General features: G+C 39.0%; 1 protein-coding gene across 2 annotated transcripts in view; it reads right to left on the bottom strand.

Annotated features, from left to right (window-relative positions):
• LOC142664351 (prolactin-releasing peptide receptor-like) overlaps positions 1-23657 on the bottom strand; it is a 69482-nt gene that overhangs the window by 24852 nt on the left and 20973 nt on the right. Inside the window, exon 1 of one of the 2 annotated variants that reach the window (XM_075843408.1) lies at positions 8831-9250. The exons of the other annotated variant lie outside the window; for it this stretch is intronic. The gene's annotated coding sequence lies outside the window, so the exon portion shown is untranslated. Of the gene's footprint in view, positions 1-8830; positions 9251-23657 lie in introns of those variants that run through there. 2 annotated transcript variants of the gene reach the window in all.

Below are 23657 nucleotides of genomic sequence, written 5' to 3'. Positions count from 1 at the left end.
AAAACTGTTCATACCCGCCTTCTGAGGCCCAATAATCTATTAGGCACTACGCTGGGGAATGGGACCAGGGATTCTTATCTAGGTCACGTCTATACCTCTTTGCGGCAGTTCTGGCTGAAGAACATGGTATTCCTTAGACCAGGGGTCACAAACACGTGGCCCACGGGCCACATGCGGCCCCTGAGGCTGTCATCTGTGGCCCATAGGGCACTGTAGCTCCCGTGGGAAAAGAGACTAGTGCTTATACTAGCGCTCTGCTCTGGGACACCAGCTCTGATGAAGCCCCTGACATTACTGCCTATATATGGACAGTGATGTCAGGAGCAGAGCTGGCGTCTCAATCAGAGTGCTAGAAGCGGCTCTGCTCTGGGTCTCCGGCTGGGGAAGCCCCTGACATCACTGTCTATATATGGACAGTGATGTCAAGAGCAGAGATGGAGTCCCAGGCAGAGCGCTAGTAGCGCTAGTAGAGCTCTGCCCCCGACTCCGGCTCTTGGGTTGCCCCTGACATCACTATCCATATATGGACAGTGATGTCAGGAGAACAGCTGGAGTCCCAGGCAGAGCGCTACTAGCGCTCTGCCCAGGACTCCAGCTCTGGGCTTGCCCCTGACATCACTGCCCATATATGGAAGTTATGTTAGGACCTGAGCTGGAGTCCCAGGAAGAGCAATAGTAGCATTGATGGACAGTGATGTCAGGGGCTTCACCAGAATTCCGGAGCATAGCCTATACTAATGGAGGTGTATGTGTGTCACTATCTATAGGGTGTGTGTGTGTGTGTGTGTGTGTGTGTGTGTGTGTGTGTGTGTGTGTGTGTGTGTGTGTGGCACTATCTACAGAGGGCACTGTGGCATTATTTACAGAGGGCAGTGTGGCATTATCTACAGAGGGCACTGTGGCATTATCTACAGAGAGCACTGTGGCATTATCTACGGGTGCGTGTGTGGCAGTATTTACAGAGGGCACTGTGACATTATCTACAGAGGCCAGTGTAGCATTATCTACAGAGGGCACTGTGGCTCTATCTAATAAGGGGCTATTATAGTAATGTAGTATTATAGTAATGTACAGTAGTATTGTTATAGTAATGTAGTATTATTATAGTAATGTAGTATTGTTATAGTAATGTAGAATTATTATAGTAATGTAGTATTATAGTTATGTAGTATTGTTATAGTAATGTATTATTATTATTATAGTAATGTAGTATTATAGTAATGTAGTATTGTTATAGTTATGTATTATTCTAGTAACGTAGTATTGTTATAGTTATGTAGTATTATTATAGTAATGTAGTATTATAGTAATGTACAGTAGTATTGTTATAGTAATGTAGTATTATTATAGTAATGTAGTATTGTTATAGTAATGTAGTATTATTATAGTAATGTAGTATTGTTATAGTAAAGTAGTATTATAGTAGTGTATTATTATAGTAATGTAGTATTGTTATAGTAATGTAGTATTGTTATAGTAATGTAGAATTATTATAGTAATGTAGTAGTATTATAATAATGTAGTAGTATAGTAATATAGTAGTGTTATAGTAATGTAGTATTATAGTAATGTAGTATTGTTATAGTAATGTAGTATTATAGTAATATAGTATTGTTATAGTTATGTAGTATTATTATAGTAATGTAGTAATATTAGGGCATGTTCACACGTGGCAGAGTTTTTCCGCTGCAAATGTTGGTGCAGATTTGGGGCAATTACGCAACGAATCTGCAGCAAAATTTGCATATTTGACAGGTAATTCAGACGTTGCAGAAAAGACAGCGGACGTGCCACAGATTTCAGTTTTTGCATTGCAAAGGCTGAAACCCGCAGTGAAATTCCGCTGCTTCTCCGCAACAGACAGTGCATGCTGCGGAGGGAAAATTCCGCACTGCAGCCTATGGTCCACAGCAGAGTTTTCCGCAATGTCTGAACTAACTTGCCTAAAAATGTTTTGAAACACATGGAAAAAACGGTCGCTGGAGAATTCCAGTGCGGACTGTCCACAGCAGAATTCCACAGCAATTCCGCCACGTGTGAACATGCCCTTATAGTAATGCAGTATTGTTATAGTGATGTAGTATTATAGTAATGTAGTATTATAGTAATGTAGTATTGTTATAGTAATGTAGTAGTATTATAGTAATGTAGTATTGTTATAGTAATGTAGTATTGTTATAGTAATGTAGTATTGTTATAGTAATGTAGTGTTGTTATAGTAATGTAGTATTATAGTAATGTAGTATTGTTATAGTAATGTAGTAGTATTGTAGTAATGTAGTATTGTTATAGTAATGTAGTAGTATTATAGTAATGTAGTATTGTTATAGTTATGTAGTATTATTATAATAATGTAGTATTGTTATAGTTATGTAGTAGTATTATAGTAATGTAGTATTATAGCAATGTAGTATTGTTATAGTAATATAGTATTATTATAGTACTGTAGTATTATAGTAATATGGTATTGTTAGAGTTATGTAGTATTATTATAGTAATGTAGTATTGTTATAGTACTGTAGTATTATAGTATTGTGGTATTGTTATGGTAATGTAGTATTATTTTTATTGTAGTATTGTAGTATAGTAATGTTGTATTGTTATAATAATGTAGTATTATAGTAGTGTAGTATTATTATGGTAATGTAGTGTTATGGTAATGTAATATTGTTATAGTAATGTATTATTGTTATAGTAGTGTAGTATTATTTTTATTATAGTATTGTAGTATAGTCATGTAGTATAGTTATAGTAATGCAGTATTATAGTAATGTAGTATTGTTCTGGTAATGTAGTATTGTTATAGTAGTTTGAATAGCTAATTGATTAACAATACTTTTGTATTGTATCAAATTTGAAAGTAATGTAGTCCATCAAGTTCAAATTTTTTCTATGTGCGGCCCATTTACCCGGCCGAGTTTGAGACCCCTGGCTTAGACTCTGCACCCCAGGTTAGCCTGCGCCAACTCAGTAATTGTTCCATTTATTCATCGTCTCTGTCTGCAGCCAAACATCCTCTACACTGGTGCCCAACTTTTTCTATGACGAGTCTGCATGCTGCTACTGAAGTCTGTTCTCACTATGCCATGCTACACTGCGTCACCGCCCCTGAGACATCACGCGGGCTACAACTCAAACAACTTAAACGGAGTGTTACATATGTCAGTATTGGAGGGTTACTCTATGGATGAATATACTGTAGTACTCTATACAGATGCCAGTGTCGAAGGGCTTCTTAATTGATGTGCATAATATACAGACGTCAGTATTGGAGGGTTGCTCTATTGATGATGTATGTAGTATACATATGCCAGCATTGAATAGGATCTTTGTTGATTTATATAGTATAAAAAGGCAAGTACTGAAGTGTTAGTTTATTGATTCATGTAGTATACAGATGCTAATATTGGAGGGTTACATAATAATGTTTATATCAGAACAGTATACAGATGCTAGTAATGGAGGGTTATTTTACTAATGTTTGTAGGAATAAAAGTGGAGATGTGGATGCTGTTGAATCAGAAAAGTTGATACAATCAAATGGTATAGTTTTAATCGGTTTATTAATTAACTGAAAAGTCTACGCAATTGGATACTGGACTGGTATCTTAATTTTCACTAGTGTACTATTGTTGCTTTTCTACGGGGGACCCATTATTGTTAGCAATGTATGTGTATACATTTTATGTACTTTATTATAGCATAACTTAGCCGTCCTGGTGTATACAGTGTTTTATACACATTTCATGCATTTGATTGTATAGATTTCATGTTATAAAATACAGGATAACATAGCGGTTCATGTGTAGACTACATATTATATAAGCAATTGGTACATAAACTGGGAAGGGTACGATATGTGTGTGTGTGTCTTGCTGCTTTTTATGTGATTTTAAAATGATGAATAAATAAAGGTGTTTCTTTTCTTATAGAAAATATGTGCACTATTTTTTTTTATATAGGCTTTTTTTTGTTTTACTTATATATACCAGATTACCCGTTTAGGACCCTCCTATAATACAGGTGTATATTTATTCATGTACATAGTAGAAAAAATGCGAGTCCGGAGGGTTTATTTATTAATATGCAGAATATAGTTGTTACACCGCTGGTGGTGCTAAATACCACAACACCAAACGATCGCTATCACGAGTGAAGCATGAATCAACACTGACAGAAAACAAAAGGCAAAAGTAACTCACTAGTGGATGAGCGGAACCAAAAACTGAAGGTAGTAGAAGATAGAGACGATGCATAAATGGGGTAGATGGCAGATGAATAGCACGCAAGCAATTAACAGATGAATAGATAGTGGACAAGAATTTACAGCACTCACTGACCCTAGTTGAATACTATCACACAGCAGAGTAAGCTTGGCAGCAGAGCAAATGCACATAAAAAGCAAACAAACCAGAGGAGCTGCTGATCCCAGGATACACATAAAACCACAATACAAAAACTAGATCTCCCAGAGGACCAACAGGTCCCACAGTACAAACAAACACATATACAAGTACACAGTCACCAACAAGGATCTGGAAAGTGTTTAGTACATGCCAGAAAAAGTATAACCAGCACTTGCGTAATCCAGGCCTGTAGTATATAAAGGCCCAAGAAAAGTACTCCGCCCTAATAAATCAAGCAGAGGTAAATGATGACCAAATCCAGACTTAGACCAAAGGCATTGCCTAGCAACGCCCAAACACAGAGATAACAGAAATCATTGATTGGCAGCAGTCCTGCTGCTAATTGTAACAATAGTATACACATGCAAGTATTGCTTTATTGATGTATATAGCATACAGATTCCAGTATTGGAGAGTTACTTTCCTGATGCATATAGTATAGAGATGCCAGTATTGGAGGGTTACTTTATTGATGTATATAGTATACAGATGTCAGTATTAGAGGCACAGTTTATTCATGTACATGGTAAACAGATGCCAGTATTAAAGGGTTACCCTATTGATGTATATGATATACAGAGGTCATTATTTTTTTCTTATTTTATTAATGTATATACTGTAGTATACAAATACCAGTAATGGAGGGTTACTTTTTTGATGTACATAGTATACGGATGCCATCATTGGAAAGATGTTACTCTGCTGGTGGTGCTCAAGACCGCAACACCAGACAATCACTATCACAAGGGTGAAGCACGCATCAACACTGACAGAAAACAAAAGGCACAAGTAATTTACTAGTGGATGAGCGGAACTGAACACGGAAGGTAGTAGAAGATGGAGACAATGCATAAATGGAGTGAATGGCAGATGAATAGCATGCAAGCAGTAAACAGATGAATAGACAGTGGACAAGAATTTACAGACCCTATCTGAATACTATCCCACAGTAGTGAGGACAACAGCTTGGCAGCAGACCTAACACACAGGAAAGGCAAAAAAAAAACTGTGGAACTACTGATGTTAGGATACAAATAAAACTACAATACAAACATTTGATCTCTCAGAGGACCAACAGTTCCCACAGTACAAACAAACACATATACATGTACACAGTCACCAACAAGAATCTGGAAAGTGTTTAGCACATGCCAGAAACAGTATAACCAGCACCTGAGTAATCCAGGCCTGAAGTATATATATATATAGGCCAAAGAAAAGTACTCCACCCTAATTAACCAGGCAAAGCTAAATGATGACCAAATCTAGACTCAAACCAAAGGCATTGCCTAGCAACGCCCAAACACAGAGATAACAGAAATCATTGATTAGAAGCAGGCCTGCTGCTAATCATAACAAGAGTTACTTTATTATGCCAGTAATGGAGGGTTACTTTATTTATGTATATTGTATACAGATGCCAGTATTGGAGGGTTATTTCACTCATGTATATAATATACAGAGGCCAGTATTAGAGAGTTATTCTATTGATGTATATAGTATACACATACCAGTACTGGAAGCTTACTTTGTGGTATATACAGTACACCGTCTATATTTGCAGCAGTCTATTTGCAATTCAAAGGTAACTATTTGATTATCTGTGAATACTACCTCTAAGGGGAATACTGTCTTGTTTCAATTATTTTCACACTACTTCGTGCAAGGGTAGAATGTGTGTGAATAATGAGGCTAAAACCACATTCAGGGAGATATTAAGAGAGTGAAAATACTCGCACTACTCTTATCACTGGATTAAAGTAATAACATTTGAATGGAGGCTCTTAAATTATTAAACCCTATCAAATTTTGACTACTTGTTAAAGGTCACAATCATTTATTTTCTCTAAAAAAAAAGGTCAATTTAAGGGGTTGTCTGAAAGATGATTCCCTAGTGTTAATACCTCCTTATCTACCTAATAAAGGGCAAAGACAGACATTCTTGAGTCAGATACATACTGATATACGGCGCATGCGCTAGACTTCTCGCTTGCAGAGAGAGTTGAGATTCAGAACATGTGACCTAAAGAGGCTAAAAATGTGATTGCTTCTTTCCTAAGCCAGCCCCTTTAGGCTGGATTCACACGAGCACATTACATCCGTAATGGACGGAACGTATTTCGGCCGCAAGTCCCGGACCGAACACACTGCAGGGAGCCGGGCTCCTAGCATCATAGGTATGTACGATGCTAGGAGTCCCTGCCTCTCCATGGAACTACTGTCCCATACTGAACACATGATTACAGTACGGGACAGTTGTCCCGCAGCGAGGCAGGGACTCCTAGCATCGTACATAACTATGATGCTAGGAGCCCGGCTCCCTGCAGTGTGTTCGGTCTGGGACTTCCGGCCGAAATACGTTCCGTCCATTACGGACGTAATGTGCTCATGTGAATCCAGCCTTAGGTGACATGTTTGATGACGTGCCGACACCAACATGACTAGGAAGTCAGTAGAGGTCACGTGTGGCTGTGTCCGTGCATCATCATTTAGGTTAAAACTACTGAGCTTCCAGGGTCAAGTGACCAGGGTTCTGCTTGGCGATTCTCCACATAAGTTGAAATTCATCACTATTGGAAGCTAAGTTTATATCTATTGTTAATAAGCAGTAGTTTCGTTTCTCTGAATAACCCCTTCGTGATCACCTTCGTGATCCAGCAATTAACACACTAAGCAAACATTCAATATCATCAATCTATGAGGTTACCCTATCGGTAATACAAAACACATGATCAATTAACTTATCCAGAATTCAGAAAATAAATCATAAAATGACCTTTCCCTCTTGTAATATTCAAGATTTCCTAGAATTTTAATTATTGTTCATATGGTGACATATGGTGCCTACCAGTTGTCTTTATTGACTATACATCTCATGGGTAGACGTTGTCATATTTGTCTCCTAATTCATTTAGATCTATTGTCAGTTGTTAAAGCCCTGTGTGGCTCCACGCTAAAGGTGAAGTCTACAGGTTGGGGATGAGCAGTCAATATAAATCTACCCTGTGGCATAACTGAGATAAAGCAAGTATTCATACATCCCCAATCTGATTAAGCCCTATGTAACTTATAAAGACATAAGACTCTAGAATCCTAAATTAATGATAAATTGAGGACGGACAAATACACGATGATGTCCTGAAAGATAGATAGATAGATAGATAGATAGATAGATAGATAGATAGATAGATAGATAGATAGATAGATAGATAGATAGATAGATAGATAGATAGATAGATACAAATACACGATGATGTCCTGAAAGATAGATAGATAGATAGATAGATAGATAGATAGATAGATAGATAGATAGATAGATAGATAGATAGATAGATAGATAGATAGATAGATAGATAGATAGATAGATAGATACAAATACACGATGATTTCCTGAAAGATGATAGATAGATAGATAGATAGATAGATAGAAAGATAGATAGATAGATAGATAGATAGATAGATAGATAGATAGATAGATAGATAGATAGATACAAATACACAATGATTTCTAGATAGATAGATAGAAAAAACAAAGAAAAAGCAGCACCGTTCCTTCTGTGTGGAGTGCAAAAAATTCCCGTTCAGACACTCGACCAGTGTCCCAAATAACCAATGCGCTCCAATATACGAGACAGCACTCCAGAATTAGTGAAAAAATAGGATCACTTTAATGCGACGTTTCAGCCCTACTCCATGGGGCCTTTCTCAAGCAGCCCTGTGTGGCTCCACGCTAAAGGTGAAGTCTACAGGTTGGGGATGAGCAGTCAATATAAATCTACCCTGTGGCATAACTGAGATAAAGCAAGTATTCATACATCCCCAATCTGATTAAGCCCTATGTAGCTTATAAAGACATAAGACTCTAGAATCCTAAATTAATGATAAATTGAGGACGGACAAATACACGATGATGTCCTGAAATAAAGATAGATAGATAGATAGATAGATAGATAGATAGATAGATAGATAGATAGATAGATAGATAGATAGATAGATAGATAGATAGATAGATAGATAGATAGATGATAGATAGATAGATAGATAGATAGATAGATAGATAGATAGATAGATAGATAGATAGATAGATAGATAGATAGATAGATAGATAGATAGATAGATAGATAGATAGATAGATAGATATGAGATAGATAGATAGATAGATAGATAGATAGATAGATAGATAGATAGATAGATAGATAGATAGATAGATAGATAGATAGATAGATGCTATTATGTATAGAAGATCTTAAATACAATTAGAGAACTATGACCTTCAACACCATTTTTGCAATTACATATGTAGAATCCAATTATATATCTATAACATTATATCTCAAATCACTCAAACGCTGTGTGTTCTCCTTCCTCCTGACAATAACTACACATAAGACAGGACAGACACAGACCTGTTGATCCATACTTACATAGTTAGGAGAATCCGATGTGCTGAGAAGCCTTATCCGTTTTATATCCAGTAACCGGAATCCAGTAAATACAGATATTAAATCTGCAGCTGAACACTTGAAGACTGAGAGAGGTCGCTCACTGTGAGAGTAATCACTAATTCTGGAGCTCGGCTTTGTACATAGACCTAGTGCTGGAGATCCACCGATTTTTCTCTTATAGAACAATTATTTTGCTGTGAGAGTTGTCTGTCAATTTCTGGCTGCATATAATGTGATTAGAGAATGTGCCAGTGATATATGAAGTGGAGACAAAGGTATAAGACCCTGTGCTCAGCCCAGCACAGCACACACACACTGGAGGTAGAAGGAGCTGTCCAATGCTGCGGTGCTGAATTAATTCTCCCTTGTCCTTTACTCCCTTCACAATAATGGAGATTTACTTGAGAAACAGGAGATAATAACTAAATAGACCACAGATACAACTAATTGTGACAAGCAATTTCATATACTGATTTCATATGTAATGGATTTAAATAATAGACATGGAATGATTTCAATATTTCCCCTCTTCTTGTTCTTTTCTATCCAAAAAACTATATACAGCAGTTCTAAGTTATATATATTTCTGGGAAAGCCAAGTGATAACCAATGGAGCAAGCATCACAGCCACCACAGGGTTATTATCCAGTTTGTCTAAGTTATAGTTTTTTTTTACATGAAAAGCTCAGTGACAACCAATAAAGGAGTTGTCTCAAAAAAGACTGTTAGGGCATATTGGCATCATAGAGGGGGTCCCTCATCTATGAGCCAGAACAGAGAGACACTGTAAACAAGCATCTCCCATTCTGGCACTCGTCCGGGTATTACAAGGACAGTCATTCATCTGAGTAGCCACCGTGAATACTACATTTTCCCTGCACTAGCCGCTATAGGTGGAAATCTTGGCTGCCCCAGCAAAATCAGCCTATTGCCAGGGGTGTTGGGAGTGGGACCCGGGGTAATTATCTGATCGCCCCAGGGGCCCAATTCTGAAAGGGGTTGTCTCTGATGAGACAACTCCTTTAAGGCAACAACTGGGTTCTTATCTAGCTTTTCTATATGTATTTCTGGGAAAGCGATGTGACAACCACTGAAGCCATTATTACAGCAACCACAGGGTTACACAGTGATATAGAAGTAGGAGATGTTCTACTAGGAAGGCTTGTCATTCAGTGTGCTAGGAAATCTGGGTAAAAACCCTTCTGTGAGCTATAGCAGCTGAAAAAGGAGAAAAAAAAATAAACTGTGAAAAGGATCATTTTTGGCAACAATCAATTTCTGCAGAATTTATTCTTACTAGAATCTCACGTGTAATGTGTTTTGGGGTCCGACCCCTTCATTAAACAAAAGAGATTCTTCCATGTTACCCCTTCACTGCACAGTACTGACCGTTTTGAACTCTTTGGCGCCAGTTACGGATTTTAAATACGTCTGTTACATGTTTACGTGTTATCTGGAATGAAGGGGTCGAATTCCGAAACGCATTACATGTAAGATTTTAAAAGGAATAAATCCTGCAAGAATAATAAACCTTATCATTGCCATCGGTGATCCTAAGGAGCTCAGGATGGATTATTTTCATGTATTTTTCCTGAATCTTCATACTGCCTATATATATATATATATATATATATATATATGTGTGTGTTACACACAACTGCTGTTTTTAGAGCAGCATAGAGTTAGTGTAAATGTATCCCGATCTGTCAGTAAAATCTCAGTGCCACATACAGATGCAATGCTGCCACCTGGATTTTATAGTGTGTTTAAAAAGATATCATAGTATCCTAAGCCCTGCCGCATCATAGATCTTCATAAGATTTCCAAGTCCTACATTATCCAGTTAAAGGTGTCTTCCCATGAGAGACATTTATGACATATACACAGGGTATGTCATAAATGTCAGATAGATGCCATGGTCCCACCTCTGTGACCCGCACCTATCTCTAGAATGGGGCCCCCTAAACCCCGTTCTACTGCTCTGTGTTGCAGCTGAACCAGGTGAATTCTGACCATGATTTAGGAAACAGCGTAGCTCAGCCAGCTATGAGGATACGTCATAAATATCTCTGATGGGAAAACCCCTTTAACACTGATTTGCACATTAGTCATGTCATGACATCTAAATAGCATAACAGAAAAAAATGTGATTGTGAAGTATATTACCCAGGTGTAACACAGCATAATAGGCTAAAAGCCCAAGAGCATACCTCGATGCCGGTGCCAAGCTAGCATGGTCGGAAACTCGGGTGACATTGCGAAGATGGTAAAATATAGTAGCACAGCATAGCGGTACGTGTCAGGGACAGTGAAGCACAAAGTACCACGAACAGACTTCAGTAGCACCATGCAGACTTGTTGGAAAAGGAGTTGCTCACAGTGCAGAAGTAATTTGGCAGCCGCCAGGAATAATCAATGACTGGGACCGTTATTGAGTAGGCCCAGACTAACCCTGAGGTGTGGAGTCTAAGGAATCCCCTGTTCTTCACCCTTAAGATACCCAGGTCGTGGTCCCTAGGACAGTGTCCAATAGACAGTTGGGATGCAGATGATGGATGTGAACCGTTTTGTCATCAAACAGATTCAGATCAGTAATGGGTGGGCAATGTCAGGTCTACTAATCAGAATCATGAGACAAGGTCAGGTTCAGGCCAGAGGTCAATACACAGATAAATCAGAACAAACAGAGTCAAGATGGGTCAAACATAGGAAAATCATAGGGAACAACAGGAGCAAATGCCAGGAAGCTCACTACCTGGGCTGATGACGCGCAACACTGTTGTAAAATGAGGAAATCAGATAAAAACAGTGCAAAATTATGAAATCTGAGTGATTTGTCTCATGATTTCCACACTAGTAAATAATAGGAGCTAATTTAAAGGGGTTATCCAACGTGTGAATTATTTTTTCAAAAGTAGCTGTAAATGTGATAAAATAGAAAAAGAATCAGTAGTCCCCTCTTCTCTCCCCTGGCGATCCACCTCTGGCACTCCAGGAGTCCTCTTATTCTTTCTTTACAAGCACCCAGCATGTGACCACTGCAGCCAATCAGAGGGTTTAGTGGTCACGTGCCGTATTCCTGGCATCACCGCTCTGGTTGACTTGACTACAGCGGTCACAAGTTGGCCGTTTGTAAGAATGGAAGAAATGCTGGGAACGGCAGCGCTGTATTGCCAGGGGAAAGAAGAGGTAAGTATGGATTCTTGTTTTATCATATTTGCAACAGTTTTTTTTTATTTTTTACCTGTCGATTAATCTTTTAAATTTGTATTTATGGCATATATCAGTCTTTTTATCACAAGAATGGCAATAGTAGAGGAAAGGGAGGAAAATGTATGCAGACAATAAAACATCTATACCTCTATTCAGCTACATTACGAATGGCTACAAATTTGAGGACGTGTTGCGTCGATAAGTACTGCTGGTTTAGAAACATTTGCAAAGTAAAAAGTTTGTGGGTAGTGCGCATGAATTACAAATAATTATCTTATATTAAAATGTATCTCCTGAACCCAATAGACATTAGGGTATGATCACACGGCAGCGTCCATAACGGCTGAAATTACGGGGCTGTTTTCAGGAGAAAACAGCAGCGTAATTTCAGCCGTAATGGCATGTTGAGGCGATTTTTGCTGCGTCCATTACGGACGTTAAATGGAGCTGGTTTTCCATGGAGTCCATGGAAACAGCTCCACTTACGTCTGAAGAAGTGACAGGCACTTCTTTGACGCGGGCGTATTTTTTACGCCCCGCCTTTTGACAGCGGGGCGTAAAAAATATGACCGTGTGCACAGAACATCGTAAGACCCATTCTAATGAATGGGCAGATGTTTGCCAACGCTATCAAGCCGCATTTTCGGACGTAAATCGAGGCGTAAAACGCCCGAATTACGTCCGTAAATAAGCCGTGTGAACATACCCTTAAAATGAGCACATGAGTCAGTTAGGCTGGTTTCACACACAGCATTTTTATGAAAAATGCCACGTTTTTAGGTACAAATTTCCAAGCCTTTTTTGACGTGTTTTAGTGGCAAAAAAATGATGCAGCCAGAAGTTAACTTGAAGTCAATGTGGAAGTATAAAACGCCCTACAAACGTGCCGTGAATTTAGGCAGCTTTATTAGTAAGGGCCTGTTCACACGGAATATTCTGACTAGCTTTTTGGAGCGGAGACCACTCCGCAAAACTCGTCAAAAACCGACCGAAAATGCCTCCCATTGATTTCAATGGGAGACAGGGCGGTTTTCGCCCGCGAGCGGTAAAACCGCCTCGCGGGAGAAAGAAGGGACGTCCCCTTAGCGCGTTTACAGCAGAGAAAGCGTATTTTGCTGAGTTTTTTGCCCGCAGCATTTAATCGGCGTGAGCGATAAACGCGGCAAAAATCGCGGCAAACGACATGCAGGAAGGACAAAATCTGCCTGAAAATCGCCTGAAAATCAGTTTTCTCTGAAATAAGCTCCATATTTTCAGACGTTTTTTGTTAAGCGTGTGAACATGACCCTTGTTCACACGGAGTTCAACTGCTCCAGACGTTTTTTGCACAATGGTTTGACAAAAACTCTAGGCCCTGTTCACACTAAGTTTTTTGGCGCGGAAACCTCTCCGCAAAACTCGTCAAAAACCAGGCGAAAATGCCTCCCATTGATTTCAAAGGGAGGCGGATGAGTTTTTTTACCGCTAGCGGAAACACCGCGTCGCGGTAAAAAGAAGCGACATGACCTATCTTGAGGCGGTTTCTGCCTCCAAAACCCCATTTCAATCAGTCAGAAGTGGGAAAAAAACGCCTCGACGAGTGTTTTGACGAGTTTTTGTCAAACCACTGTGCAAAAAACATCTGGAGCAGTTTTTGTAGGAGTAATTTTCCTCCTGCAAAAAACTCTGTGTGAACACAGCCCTGTTCACACTGAGTTTTTTGCAGGTAGAAAATTCTGCCTCAAAATTCCATCTGGAATTTTGAGACTGATTTTGATCTGCCTGCATGCCGTTTGCTGCGTATTTCGCTTTCTCTGCCTCCCATTGATGTCAATGGGAGGTCAGAGACGTAAATGCCCGAAGATAGCGCATGTCGCTGCTTTTTCCCACGAGCGGTAAAACCGGCTCGCGGGAAAAAACGCCTCCACCTCCCATTGAAATCAATGGATGCCGTTTTCGGCTGTTCTTTGGCACGTTTTCCGACGCGGTTTCCGCATCAATAAACGTGTCTCAAAAAACTCAACAAAAGACAGTTTTTGTGACATTTGGCGGCAAGAAACGCTGCGGCCAGATGTTAGCTTGAAGTCAATAGAGAATTATTAAACACTACAAACTACACATTTTTTTGTGTGGCTTTTTTTTATTTTGTCTGACGTTTTTGGGATCAGGGGCGTTTTAGGAATTACTACACAAAAGCTCAAAAGAAAATTGAATAACTTTTCACTTCAGAACGATTTAGGTTTGTTATCTTGTTTATTTTTGCTGAAATTGGAATACGCAAAATTAATTTGTTTCTGCTGAAATTTTTCTTAGGCTTTGTTCACCTCTGTGTCTGGCGCTGGCGGAATTTTTCATACGATGGATCTGACACCTGGTTTCCATTAAAAATGGAATCCAGAGGTAGATGTGAAAAGAGCCTGGGAAAGGGAAACTAAATTGCGTAATAAGAGTCCCTTGGGAGAATGTGTTAGTAAAATAGTGTGAATATATTTAGTTATTATGTGCTAGTTATACAATTGCTCTATAGCTGAAAATACAAGAACTGTATTAGGCCTCCTGCACATGGCCGTAGCTGTGTGCACGGTGTGTGATTACGGCACGGACGGGCCGCGGAGTGTCATCCACGGGCAGTCCGCAATCACGCACCATGCACACATTGATTTCAATAAGCCCAGACCGTAAATACGGACCTTATAATGACATGTCCTATTTTTCTTGTGGTCCGTGCTCCGGGCAATGCACGGACCGTGGAAACTATGGTCGTGTGCATTGTCCCATAGGATAACATGTGCTTTATACTCCACAATTGCGGATACTATACGGCTGCAAATGCAAGGTCTTACTGCGAGTCCAACTCTAATTCATATATTTGATTGAATGCCTTAGCATATCACTACCTAATATAATTGTGTGTATAAATGTTATAGCCAATATATTATGATATGTATGTAGCCACTGATGCAGCTTTAGATGCCTCCCTAGGATGCATACACTGTAAGGCCTTGTTCACACAGTGCAGATTTGATGCAGATTTTGTATTCAATCTTAAATCCAAACCTAAAATTGGATCCAGGAGAGCAGACCTAGAAGGCTATTCTTTATATTTTTTTTCTGTTTAGGTTCCGTTTCTGGTTTTGGCTTAAAACGTACATCTGCATTGTGTAAACAAGGCCTTAAAGGGCTTTGTTTTTTTTTTTTAATAAGGCATTTTATACAGAACATTTTGTTATTATCTTGCTCAGTGACATGATAGCAGAAAGAAAAACAGTTAAAACTATCCAATATAAAATAGTGTAGTCAAGGCTTTCTGCTCACACTTCCTAATGTCTTTTATACGTAGCTGATGAATATTGAAGTCCCAATGTCCTCCACTTAAATTCAGATGGTCGAGTGATTGGAGCATTGATGCGTCCCCGTACTTGACTAGAGCTGAACGATTGCTTGAGAGCTCACCACTCCTCTGCGTCAATGTGTTTACAATCCAGTGCTCTCATGTGGGAGGCTGTACAGGAGCTGTGCTGTGCTGTATATAGTAAAATGTATACCTCAAAACAGCTAAATAGCCTGGATAGAACTAATAAATCACATACTTGCATGTTCAATCTTCATGTACCTATATAAAAGTAGCATTGGAGTCAAAGCCACGAGGATACCAGGCCCAGACATCTAAAATGTTCAATGTTATTTATTTGGAAGTAGCAACATTTACTGCAATTACCTTATATATACTGTACATAATAGCAGAATTACTATATATATAAATAGTATTATAAGTAACAGCCAGCACGGTTTTACTAAGGACAGAAGTTAAAACCAAAGGAATACCCACGGAGGGATTTGATTCAATAGTGATAGTGAAGTATATAAAATCAAGGTATTAGTACACTATGTCAGTCTAGGTTGATAACACTATGAAAAATCCGTAGTAGTAACCAAGTAGAACTTGGTGCGTTGATCAAATACACAGCTAGAAGAACACTACAGGGTGGAAAAATGATCAACTTCGGCACAAAATGTTGAAACATAAAAATATATAAATTTTATTACAAATAGACATAACAGAATAAAAAGATGAGTCACACAATGAGAAGGCATGAACCTATGCTAGACCAAAAGAGTGAATGAATATAAAGAACATGTTTATACATATTTGTAGCAGGATACAGACAAATGTATATCAAAGTCCCAGGGAAACAGCCGAGCCATATACAAAATGCATTGAATAGTTGCTAGATGTGAAATAGCAATCAACAAGTGCGATAATGGATAGAAAAGATGTCTAGTAAATATTCCAAATACACATCAATGGAGGAGCTAGTGGTTATGTGCTGCAAGAACCAAAGGACTGAATCATATCAAACTGCCAATATGAGATAACTGACAAGTTTAAGTAGTAAATACATACCAAAAGTCATGGTCTCACATAGGAGGGACGCCCACACCTGACGTGCGTTTCGGTAAATGCCTTCATCTGGGGGTGGCATCATCCTAGCGGGACCCCCTCCTATATGCTGCCTAGCCCATGTGTTGTGGATCAAAAAATCACTGGTCACAAGCGGAAGGAGGAAACCGGCGTCAGATGGGGGGGTACAAAGATGGACGCCGCCCCCACTTCCGGTAGCCACGTCATCATGGAGGACGTGGGACGGCGATGTCTGACAGCGCCTCCCACTTACCGCCCCGAACACTGACAACGGACGGAAGGTGCGTAGGCCACTCCCCCCCCATCAGCGCACCCGCCCACCGCTGAGTCCAGTGAATGAGATCAGGAAGAAAGAAAGTGTATGCAATGAAAACACAATGCATCGGAAGGAATTGTGGCAAGTACCTAATACGCAACCAGGGGGCAGAGAACTGAGTGGACATAAGTGTGATATTATCTAGACATATTATGAACATTGTTGTCTGTATACATATGTTTTGAGGAAAGTAGATAATGTCCTACACTAGGAAATAATGATGACAATCAAGACAAATGTATAAAGCAAAATACTAAGGCAGACACGAAAAAAAATGCAATGTGAGTATTTATTGAAAATAAGAAACACATGTGAAAAAGCAAAAAAGGGGACGGTCCAGAATAATGGTAAAAATTAGGGGACCGATGTGTGGTGAATGAAATCAAACAACAACCAATAATAAAAGGATGACCAGTGAAAACAGCCGGCAAGGGAAGAAAGGGGAGGGGAGGGGGAGAGGGGGCGGTGGTGAGGTGCGGGAGCATGTTAATGAATGGATGTATTGGTAAACAACCTGTAAATAAGATAAATGTGAATGTGTGTATAGAAGGAGCATGTACAGAATCCAGAAAAATGGATCATAATCTATGAAGTGTGAATCTGTTCAATGTGAATAATTTTATGTTATGTGTATATGTAAAAAAAAAAAGGGAAAAATAGGAATTAACATAGGAGCACATATGTGCTGAGTGAATAAAAATTATGAACAACATGTTCATATATTTGCCGACATGAATGTAAATTACATGCACAGTGTGGCGACCACAGAGCAGAAGAAAAAGAGAAAAAAGGAGGAGACAGGTGACACAAAACATTGAAAAAGGAAAAAAACAAGAATCAAAACACTGATATGATACAGATATAAAAAATATGTCACTATGTATGTATGACTACTGGGAAGAAACAAGGATATCAGAGCAAAGGACGAGTCCATATGCGTTAACGATATTCATATAGTGTCCGATTTCTTCTTGCATTCTTCCTATTGAGTCCACTCAGTAAATCCTTTGTAGGCTATATATAACCAATCCTGTATAGGAAAAGGGGCAAACAAGGAGAGGGTAATCAGCCACATAAAAACTACAAAACATGGAACGATTAAAAAGCAGGACCCGCTAGGAGTCAATGGTTATAGAAACGGAGCGAAGCTCAGAGATTCATTCAAACCATGTGGATACCTTGTCCCAAGAGTCCATATCCAACGTGTCTCGCATTGTGCCAACTTTTGTTTAACGGCACCTCCCCTCATACCCGATATGATGTGGTCAATCCCTCTCACCTTTAATTGAGATGGATCGCTGGAATGATGTAACCTGAAATATTGGGCTACTGGTTTGAGATCTTCCAAATTGTCCACGCCTGTCGCTCGCTTGATGTCAGCCATATGCTCCCTTACTCAGACCTTTCCTTGTTTGCCCTTTTCCTATACAGGATTGGTTATATATAGCCTACAAAGGATTTACTGAGTGGACTCAATAGGAAGAATGCAAGAAGAAATCGGACACTATTTGAATATCGTTAACGCATATGGACTCGTCCTTTGCTCTGATATTCTTGTTTCTTCCCAGTAGTCATACATACATAGTGACATATTTATTATATCTGTATCATATCAGTGTTTTTATTCTTGTTTGACTCATCTATTTATTCTGTTATGTTTATTTGTAATAAAATTGATATATTTTTATATTTCAACATTTTGTGCCGAAGTTGATCATTTTTCCACCCTGTAGTGTTCTTCTAAGGACAGAAGTTGTCAAACCAACCTGATTTGTTTTTATGAAGAGGTGAGCAGAAGCCTAGACAGAGGGGCCGCTGTGGATTTAGTGTTTTTGGACTTTGCAAAGGAATTTGACACTGTCCCTCATAAACGTCTAATGGGTAAATTAAGGGCTATAGGTTTAAAAAGTATAGTTTGTAATTGGATTGAGAATTGGCTCAAGGACCGTCTCCAGCGTGTTGTGGTCAATGATTCCTACTCTGAATGGTCCCCGGTTATAAGTGGTGTACCCCAGGGTTCAGTGCTGGGACCACTATTATTCAAATTATTTATTAATGATATAGAGGATGGGATTAATAGCACTATTTCTATTTTTGCAGATGACACCAAGCTATGTAATATAGTTCAGACTATGGAAGATGTTCATGAATTACAGGCAGATTTAAACAAACTAAGTGTTTGGGCGTCCACTTGGCAAATGAAGTTTAATGTAGATAAATGTAAAGTTATGCACCTGGGTACGAACAACCTGCATGCATTATATGTCCTAGGGGAGCTACACTGGGGGAGTCACTTGTTGAGAAGGATCTGGGTGTACTTGTAGGTCATAGGCTAAATAACAGCATGCAGTGTCAATCAGCTGCTTCAAAGGCCAGCAGGATATTGTCGTGTATTAAAAGAGGCATGGACTCGCGGGACAGGGATGTAATATTGCCACTTTACAAAGCATTAGTGAGGCCTCATCTAGAATATGCAGTTCAGTTCTGGGCTCCAGTTCATAGAAAGGATGCCTGGAGTTGGAAAAAATACAAAGAAGAGCAACGAAGCTAATTAGGGGCATGGAGAATTTAAGTTATGAGGAAAGATTAAAAGAATTAAACCTATTTAGCCTTGAAAAAAGACGACTAAGGGGGGACATGATTAATTTATATAAATATATTAATGGCACATACAAGAAATATAGTGAAATCCTGTTCCATGTAAAACCCCCTCAAAAAACAAGGGGGCACTCCCTCCGTCTGGAAAAAGAAAGGTTTAACCTGCAGAGGCGACAAGCCTTCATTAGGGCGGATTTACACAAACGTATAATACGTCCGTGCAACGCGCGTGCTTTTCACGCGCGTCGCACGGACCTATGTTAGTCTATGGGGCCGTGCAGACAGTCCGTGATTTTTGCGCAGCGTGAGTCCGCTGCGTAAAACTCACGACATGTCCTATATTTGTGCGTTTCTTGCGCATCAGGCACCCATTGAAGTCAATGGGTGCGTGAAAATCACGCATGCCGCACGGAGGCACCTTTTTCACGCAAAAGCAGTCAAAACTATGATTGAAAACAGAAAAGCACCACGTGCTTTTCTGTTTACAAACATACAAACAGAGTGTCATAATGATGGCGGCTGCGCGAAAATCACACAGCCGCGCATCATATGGTGATGACACACGGAGCTGTTAAGTGCCTTTTGCGCACGCAAAATGCAGCGTTTTTTGTGCGCGCAAAACGCACACGCTCATGTAAATCCAGCCTTACTGTGAGAACGGTGAATTTATGGAATAGTCACCGCAGGAACTGGTCACTGCAGGGACAGGAGATGCTGTAAAAAAGGTTTAGATAATTTCCTAGAACAAAAAAATATTAGCTCCTATGTCAATGTGCAGAATTCTTGTTTCATCCCCTCCCTTTTCCCGTCCCTTGGTTGAACTTGATGGACGTGTCTTTTTTCAACCGTACTAACTATTTAACTATGTAACTTTATATATATATATATATATATATATATATATATATATATATATATATATATATATACACACACACACACACAATAGCAGAATTTACAAGCTCCCTTTACAAGCAAAAGCAACTTGTGCCTGCATCCAGGACAACAGAATATTTTGTCGTGAAGCAAGGAGAGGGGCTGTTGTGACTTTCACACAAGGCTTCTTTCACACTGGTATTACTATACGTTTACATCTCTTCCGTGAGAAGAAGAGAGGATCGATACATTAAATGTAAAGCAATGGTTCCGTTAGATTTACCATTGATTTCAATGGTAATTCTTTTGTGTCAGTTGCTTTCTGTTTGATTTGCATGGGTCCGTGTGATGTCAGTTATTTCAACGGACAGCACACAGACGTAATTTACGTTTGACTGAATCAGGCCTAAGATGAATAAGACATAAACCAAAAATCCCTATTTCATATTCCCGATATACATAGCTTCCTAGAAAACCCTAATATGCTAAGCAGTGGCATAGCTATAGGAGTCGCAACTGCGACCAGGCCCCTTAGCCAGGAGGGCCCGCAGCCTGACCTGAACATACAGCAAGAAATCCACATCTAATTCAAATTCTCTCTGGTTGCTCCAATGTCTTACAGGGGAACAGACAGCCCCTTGTTCTCCATCAGGTGCTGCCATTTAATGTTCTGTCTCTCCTCCCTAGAGGAGACTACCTCCATAATACGGTATTTAATATAACATGCCACCATTTTTTTTTTGTCTGATTTGTATGGAACCTGAGAGAACAAAACTTCTAAATAAAATCAGGGGCATACAGAAGTACAGTAAAGCCCCATGCACCACTATGGGTACCTTAATATAGTTCTATACCACGCAGAGCCATAATACAGCCAAGTGCATGAGGCCTAAAACTAGCCATAAAGGCATATACAGTAAGTGGCACCAAATATGCCGCCAGGAAACGCTTATCCTCTCTCCTTATTGAATTAAACATTCATGATCAATCGATTATGGTTTACTTTCTTTTGACAGGATGTGGTGAAACCATTTGAATCTTCTACTTCTGCAATGCTCTATGTGTATCACTTCCATGAGGAACAATTAAACTAAAAACTTTAGAATATGTCAATGGCAACATTGGGCCCTCTTCTTTTTAATATGTTTATTAATGACCTTGTAGATGGTTTACAGAGTATAATTTCAATATTAATATTTCTGTAAAGTAATCAACACAGAGGAGGATAATATAATATTACAGAGGGATTTGGAAAAGCTGGAGGTGTGGGCAGAGAAATGGCAAATTAAGTTTAATGTGGAAAAATGTAAGGTTATGTACTAGGCCAAGGAAACAAATTCTATAATTATGTATTAAATGGTAAAACAATGGGTAAAACTACTACAGAAAAAGATTTGCGGATATTAGTGGACAGTAGTTTTAACTTAGGCAACCAGTACCAGGCAGCTGTTGCCAAGGCAAATAAAATCATGGAATGCATAAAAAGAGGCATCGATGCTAATGAGTAGAACATAGTTTTGTCTCTATACAAATCACTAGTCAAACCAAGTATGGAATATTGTGTACAATTTTGGGCACCTGTGTATATGTGCAAAGAAGGGCGACTAAGGTAATTAAGGGAAAGGGTAAGTTACAATACTAAGAAAGGTTATCAAACTTGGGGTTATTCAGTTTAGAAAAAAGACGGCTCAGGGGCGATCTAATTACAATTTACAAATATACAATTGGACAGTACAGAGATCTTTCTAATGAAATTTTTACACCTAGGCCTGTAACAAGGACAAAGGGGCATCATCTACATCTAGAGGAAAAAAGGTTTCACCATCATCACAGATGGGATTCTTTACTGTGAGTGCAGTGAGACTATGGAATTCTCTGCCTCAGGATGTTGTGATGGTGGATTGTTTACTGTGAGAGCAGTGACACTATGGAACTCTCTGCCTCAGGATGTTGTGATGGTTGATTCTTTGAACAAGTTCAAGAAGGGCCTTAATGTCTTTCTTGAAAAATATAATATTACAGGTTATGAGTACTAGATTCTGGAGATGGGACGTTGATCCAGCGATTTATTCTGGTTGCTGTATTTGGAGCCAGGGAGGCATTTTTCCCCTAATGAGGAAATTGGCGTCAACCTCATGGCGGTTTTTTACTTCATCTGGATCAACACAGTAGGATTATAGGTTGGACTTGATGGACATGTGTTTTTTTTTAACCTTATCAACTATGTATCAACTATGTAACTATGTAATTCTCTGATGTTACAGCAAAGCTACCTTCTGATTAGACAAACTGTATGTATAACAAAAGGTGTTGCCATCCAGTATGGCGTGGTTTAGTAAATAATATTAGAAGTTATGGATTCTAGATTGATGAAGGTGGAAAGTAGATCCAGGAATTTATTCTGTTATATATCAAAATATTTGGATTTGGGTAGGGATTTTTCCCCTTAAATGAGAAAATGTGTCTTCCTCATGTGGGTGGGGGTCAACATGGTAGGATAATAGGTTGAACCTGGTGGACTTATGTCTTTATTTTTTTTCTTCCAAAAGTCTTTATTGAAAAATTATGGAAAGTTATAGACAATAAGGATAATATAAATTAGACATTTCAGAATTTGCATAGAATATGTAAACCTGTAAGTGCAACAAGTGCCTTCCCCAATAATGCAAAAACAGAGTTGCTTTAACATAGCTTAGTAAGGTGATTTTGATAAATATGGCGTGATACTTATAAGAACATAAACTATGGATCACGTAGAAAAGGTTGGACACATACTCATGAATGGTGAATTATAGCTCACATAGCATTCTCTCTTGAAAATCTCTCTGCCCCAATTATCTCTTCAAATTCTCAGTATAGTACCGGGTGGTAAATGGAAATTTTGTCATAAGGTCACACATTTCAGTTTGTAAGAAATGTTCTGCAATAAACATTTTCTATTTCTTTTTAAAGTGTTGCTTTAATTTCTTTGTGCAGTTTAGTCTCTAACCTATCTACGAAAGACCGTTCAATCTCTAACCTGTCTACAAAAAATAAAGTTTGAGATAGGAGGTAATGGTTCCATGTTACTATGAGATAAATGACCATCTGATCATCTGACCATTCGGCTTACAGGTTTCCTACCTGAGGGTTCTGGGTCTCTGCAGGGGAAATGCTAGGGTATTAAAAGATCAGGGGCGGGGGCGTGGCCTAATGCTGAGGAGATCGGTCGCATAAATCTGAGCTCCGCTTCTAACTTTTACTAAAGCGACTCACACACAGTTACAGTGAAGGAAATAAGTATTTGATCCCTTGCTGATTTTGTAAGTTTGCCCACTGTCAAAGACATGAACAGTCTAGAATTTTTAGGCTAGGTTAATTTTACCAGTGAGAGATAGATTATATATAAAAAAAAAAAAAAA

The sequence above is a fragment of the Rhinoderma darwinii genome, chromosome 12 (genome assembly GCF_050947455.1).
Source record: "Rhinoderma darwinii isolate aRhiDar2 chromosome 12, aRhiDar2.hap1, whole genome shotgun sequence".
NCBI classification, from domain to species: Eukaryota; Metazoa; Chordata; class Amphibia; order Anura; family Rhinodermatidae; genus Rhinoderma; species Rhinoderma darwinii.
Note: the sequence above shows the minus strand (reverse complement) of the source record. Positions and strands in the feature narration are given on the sequence as shown.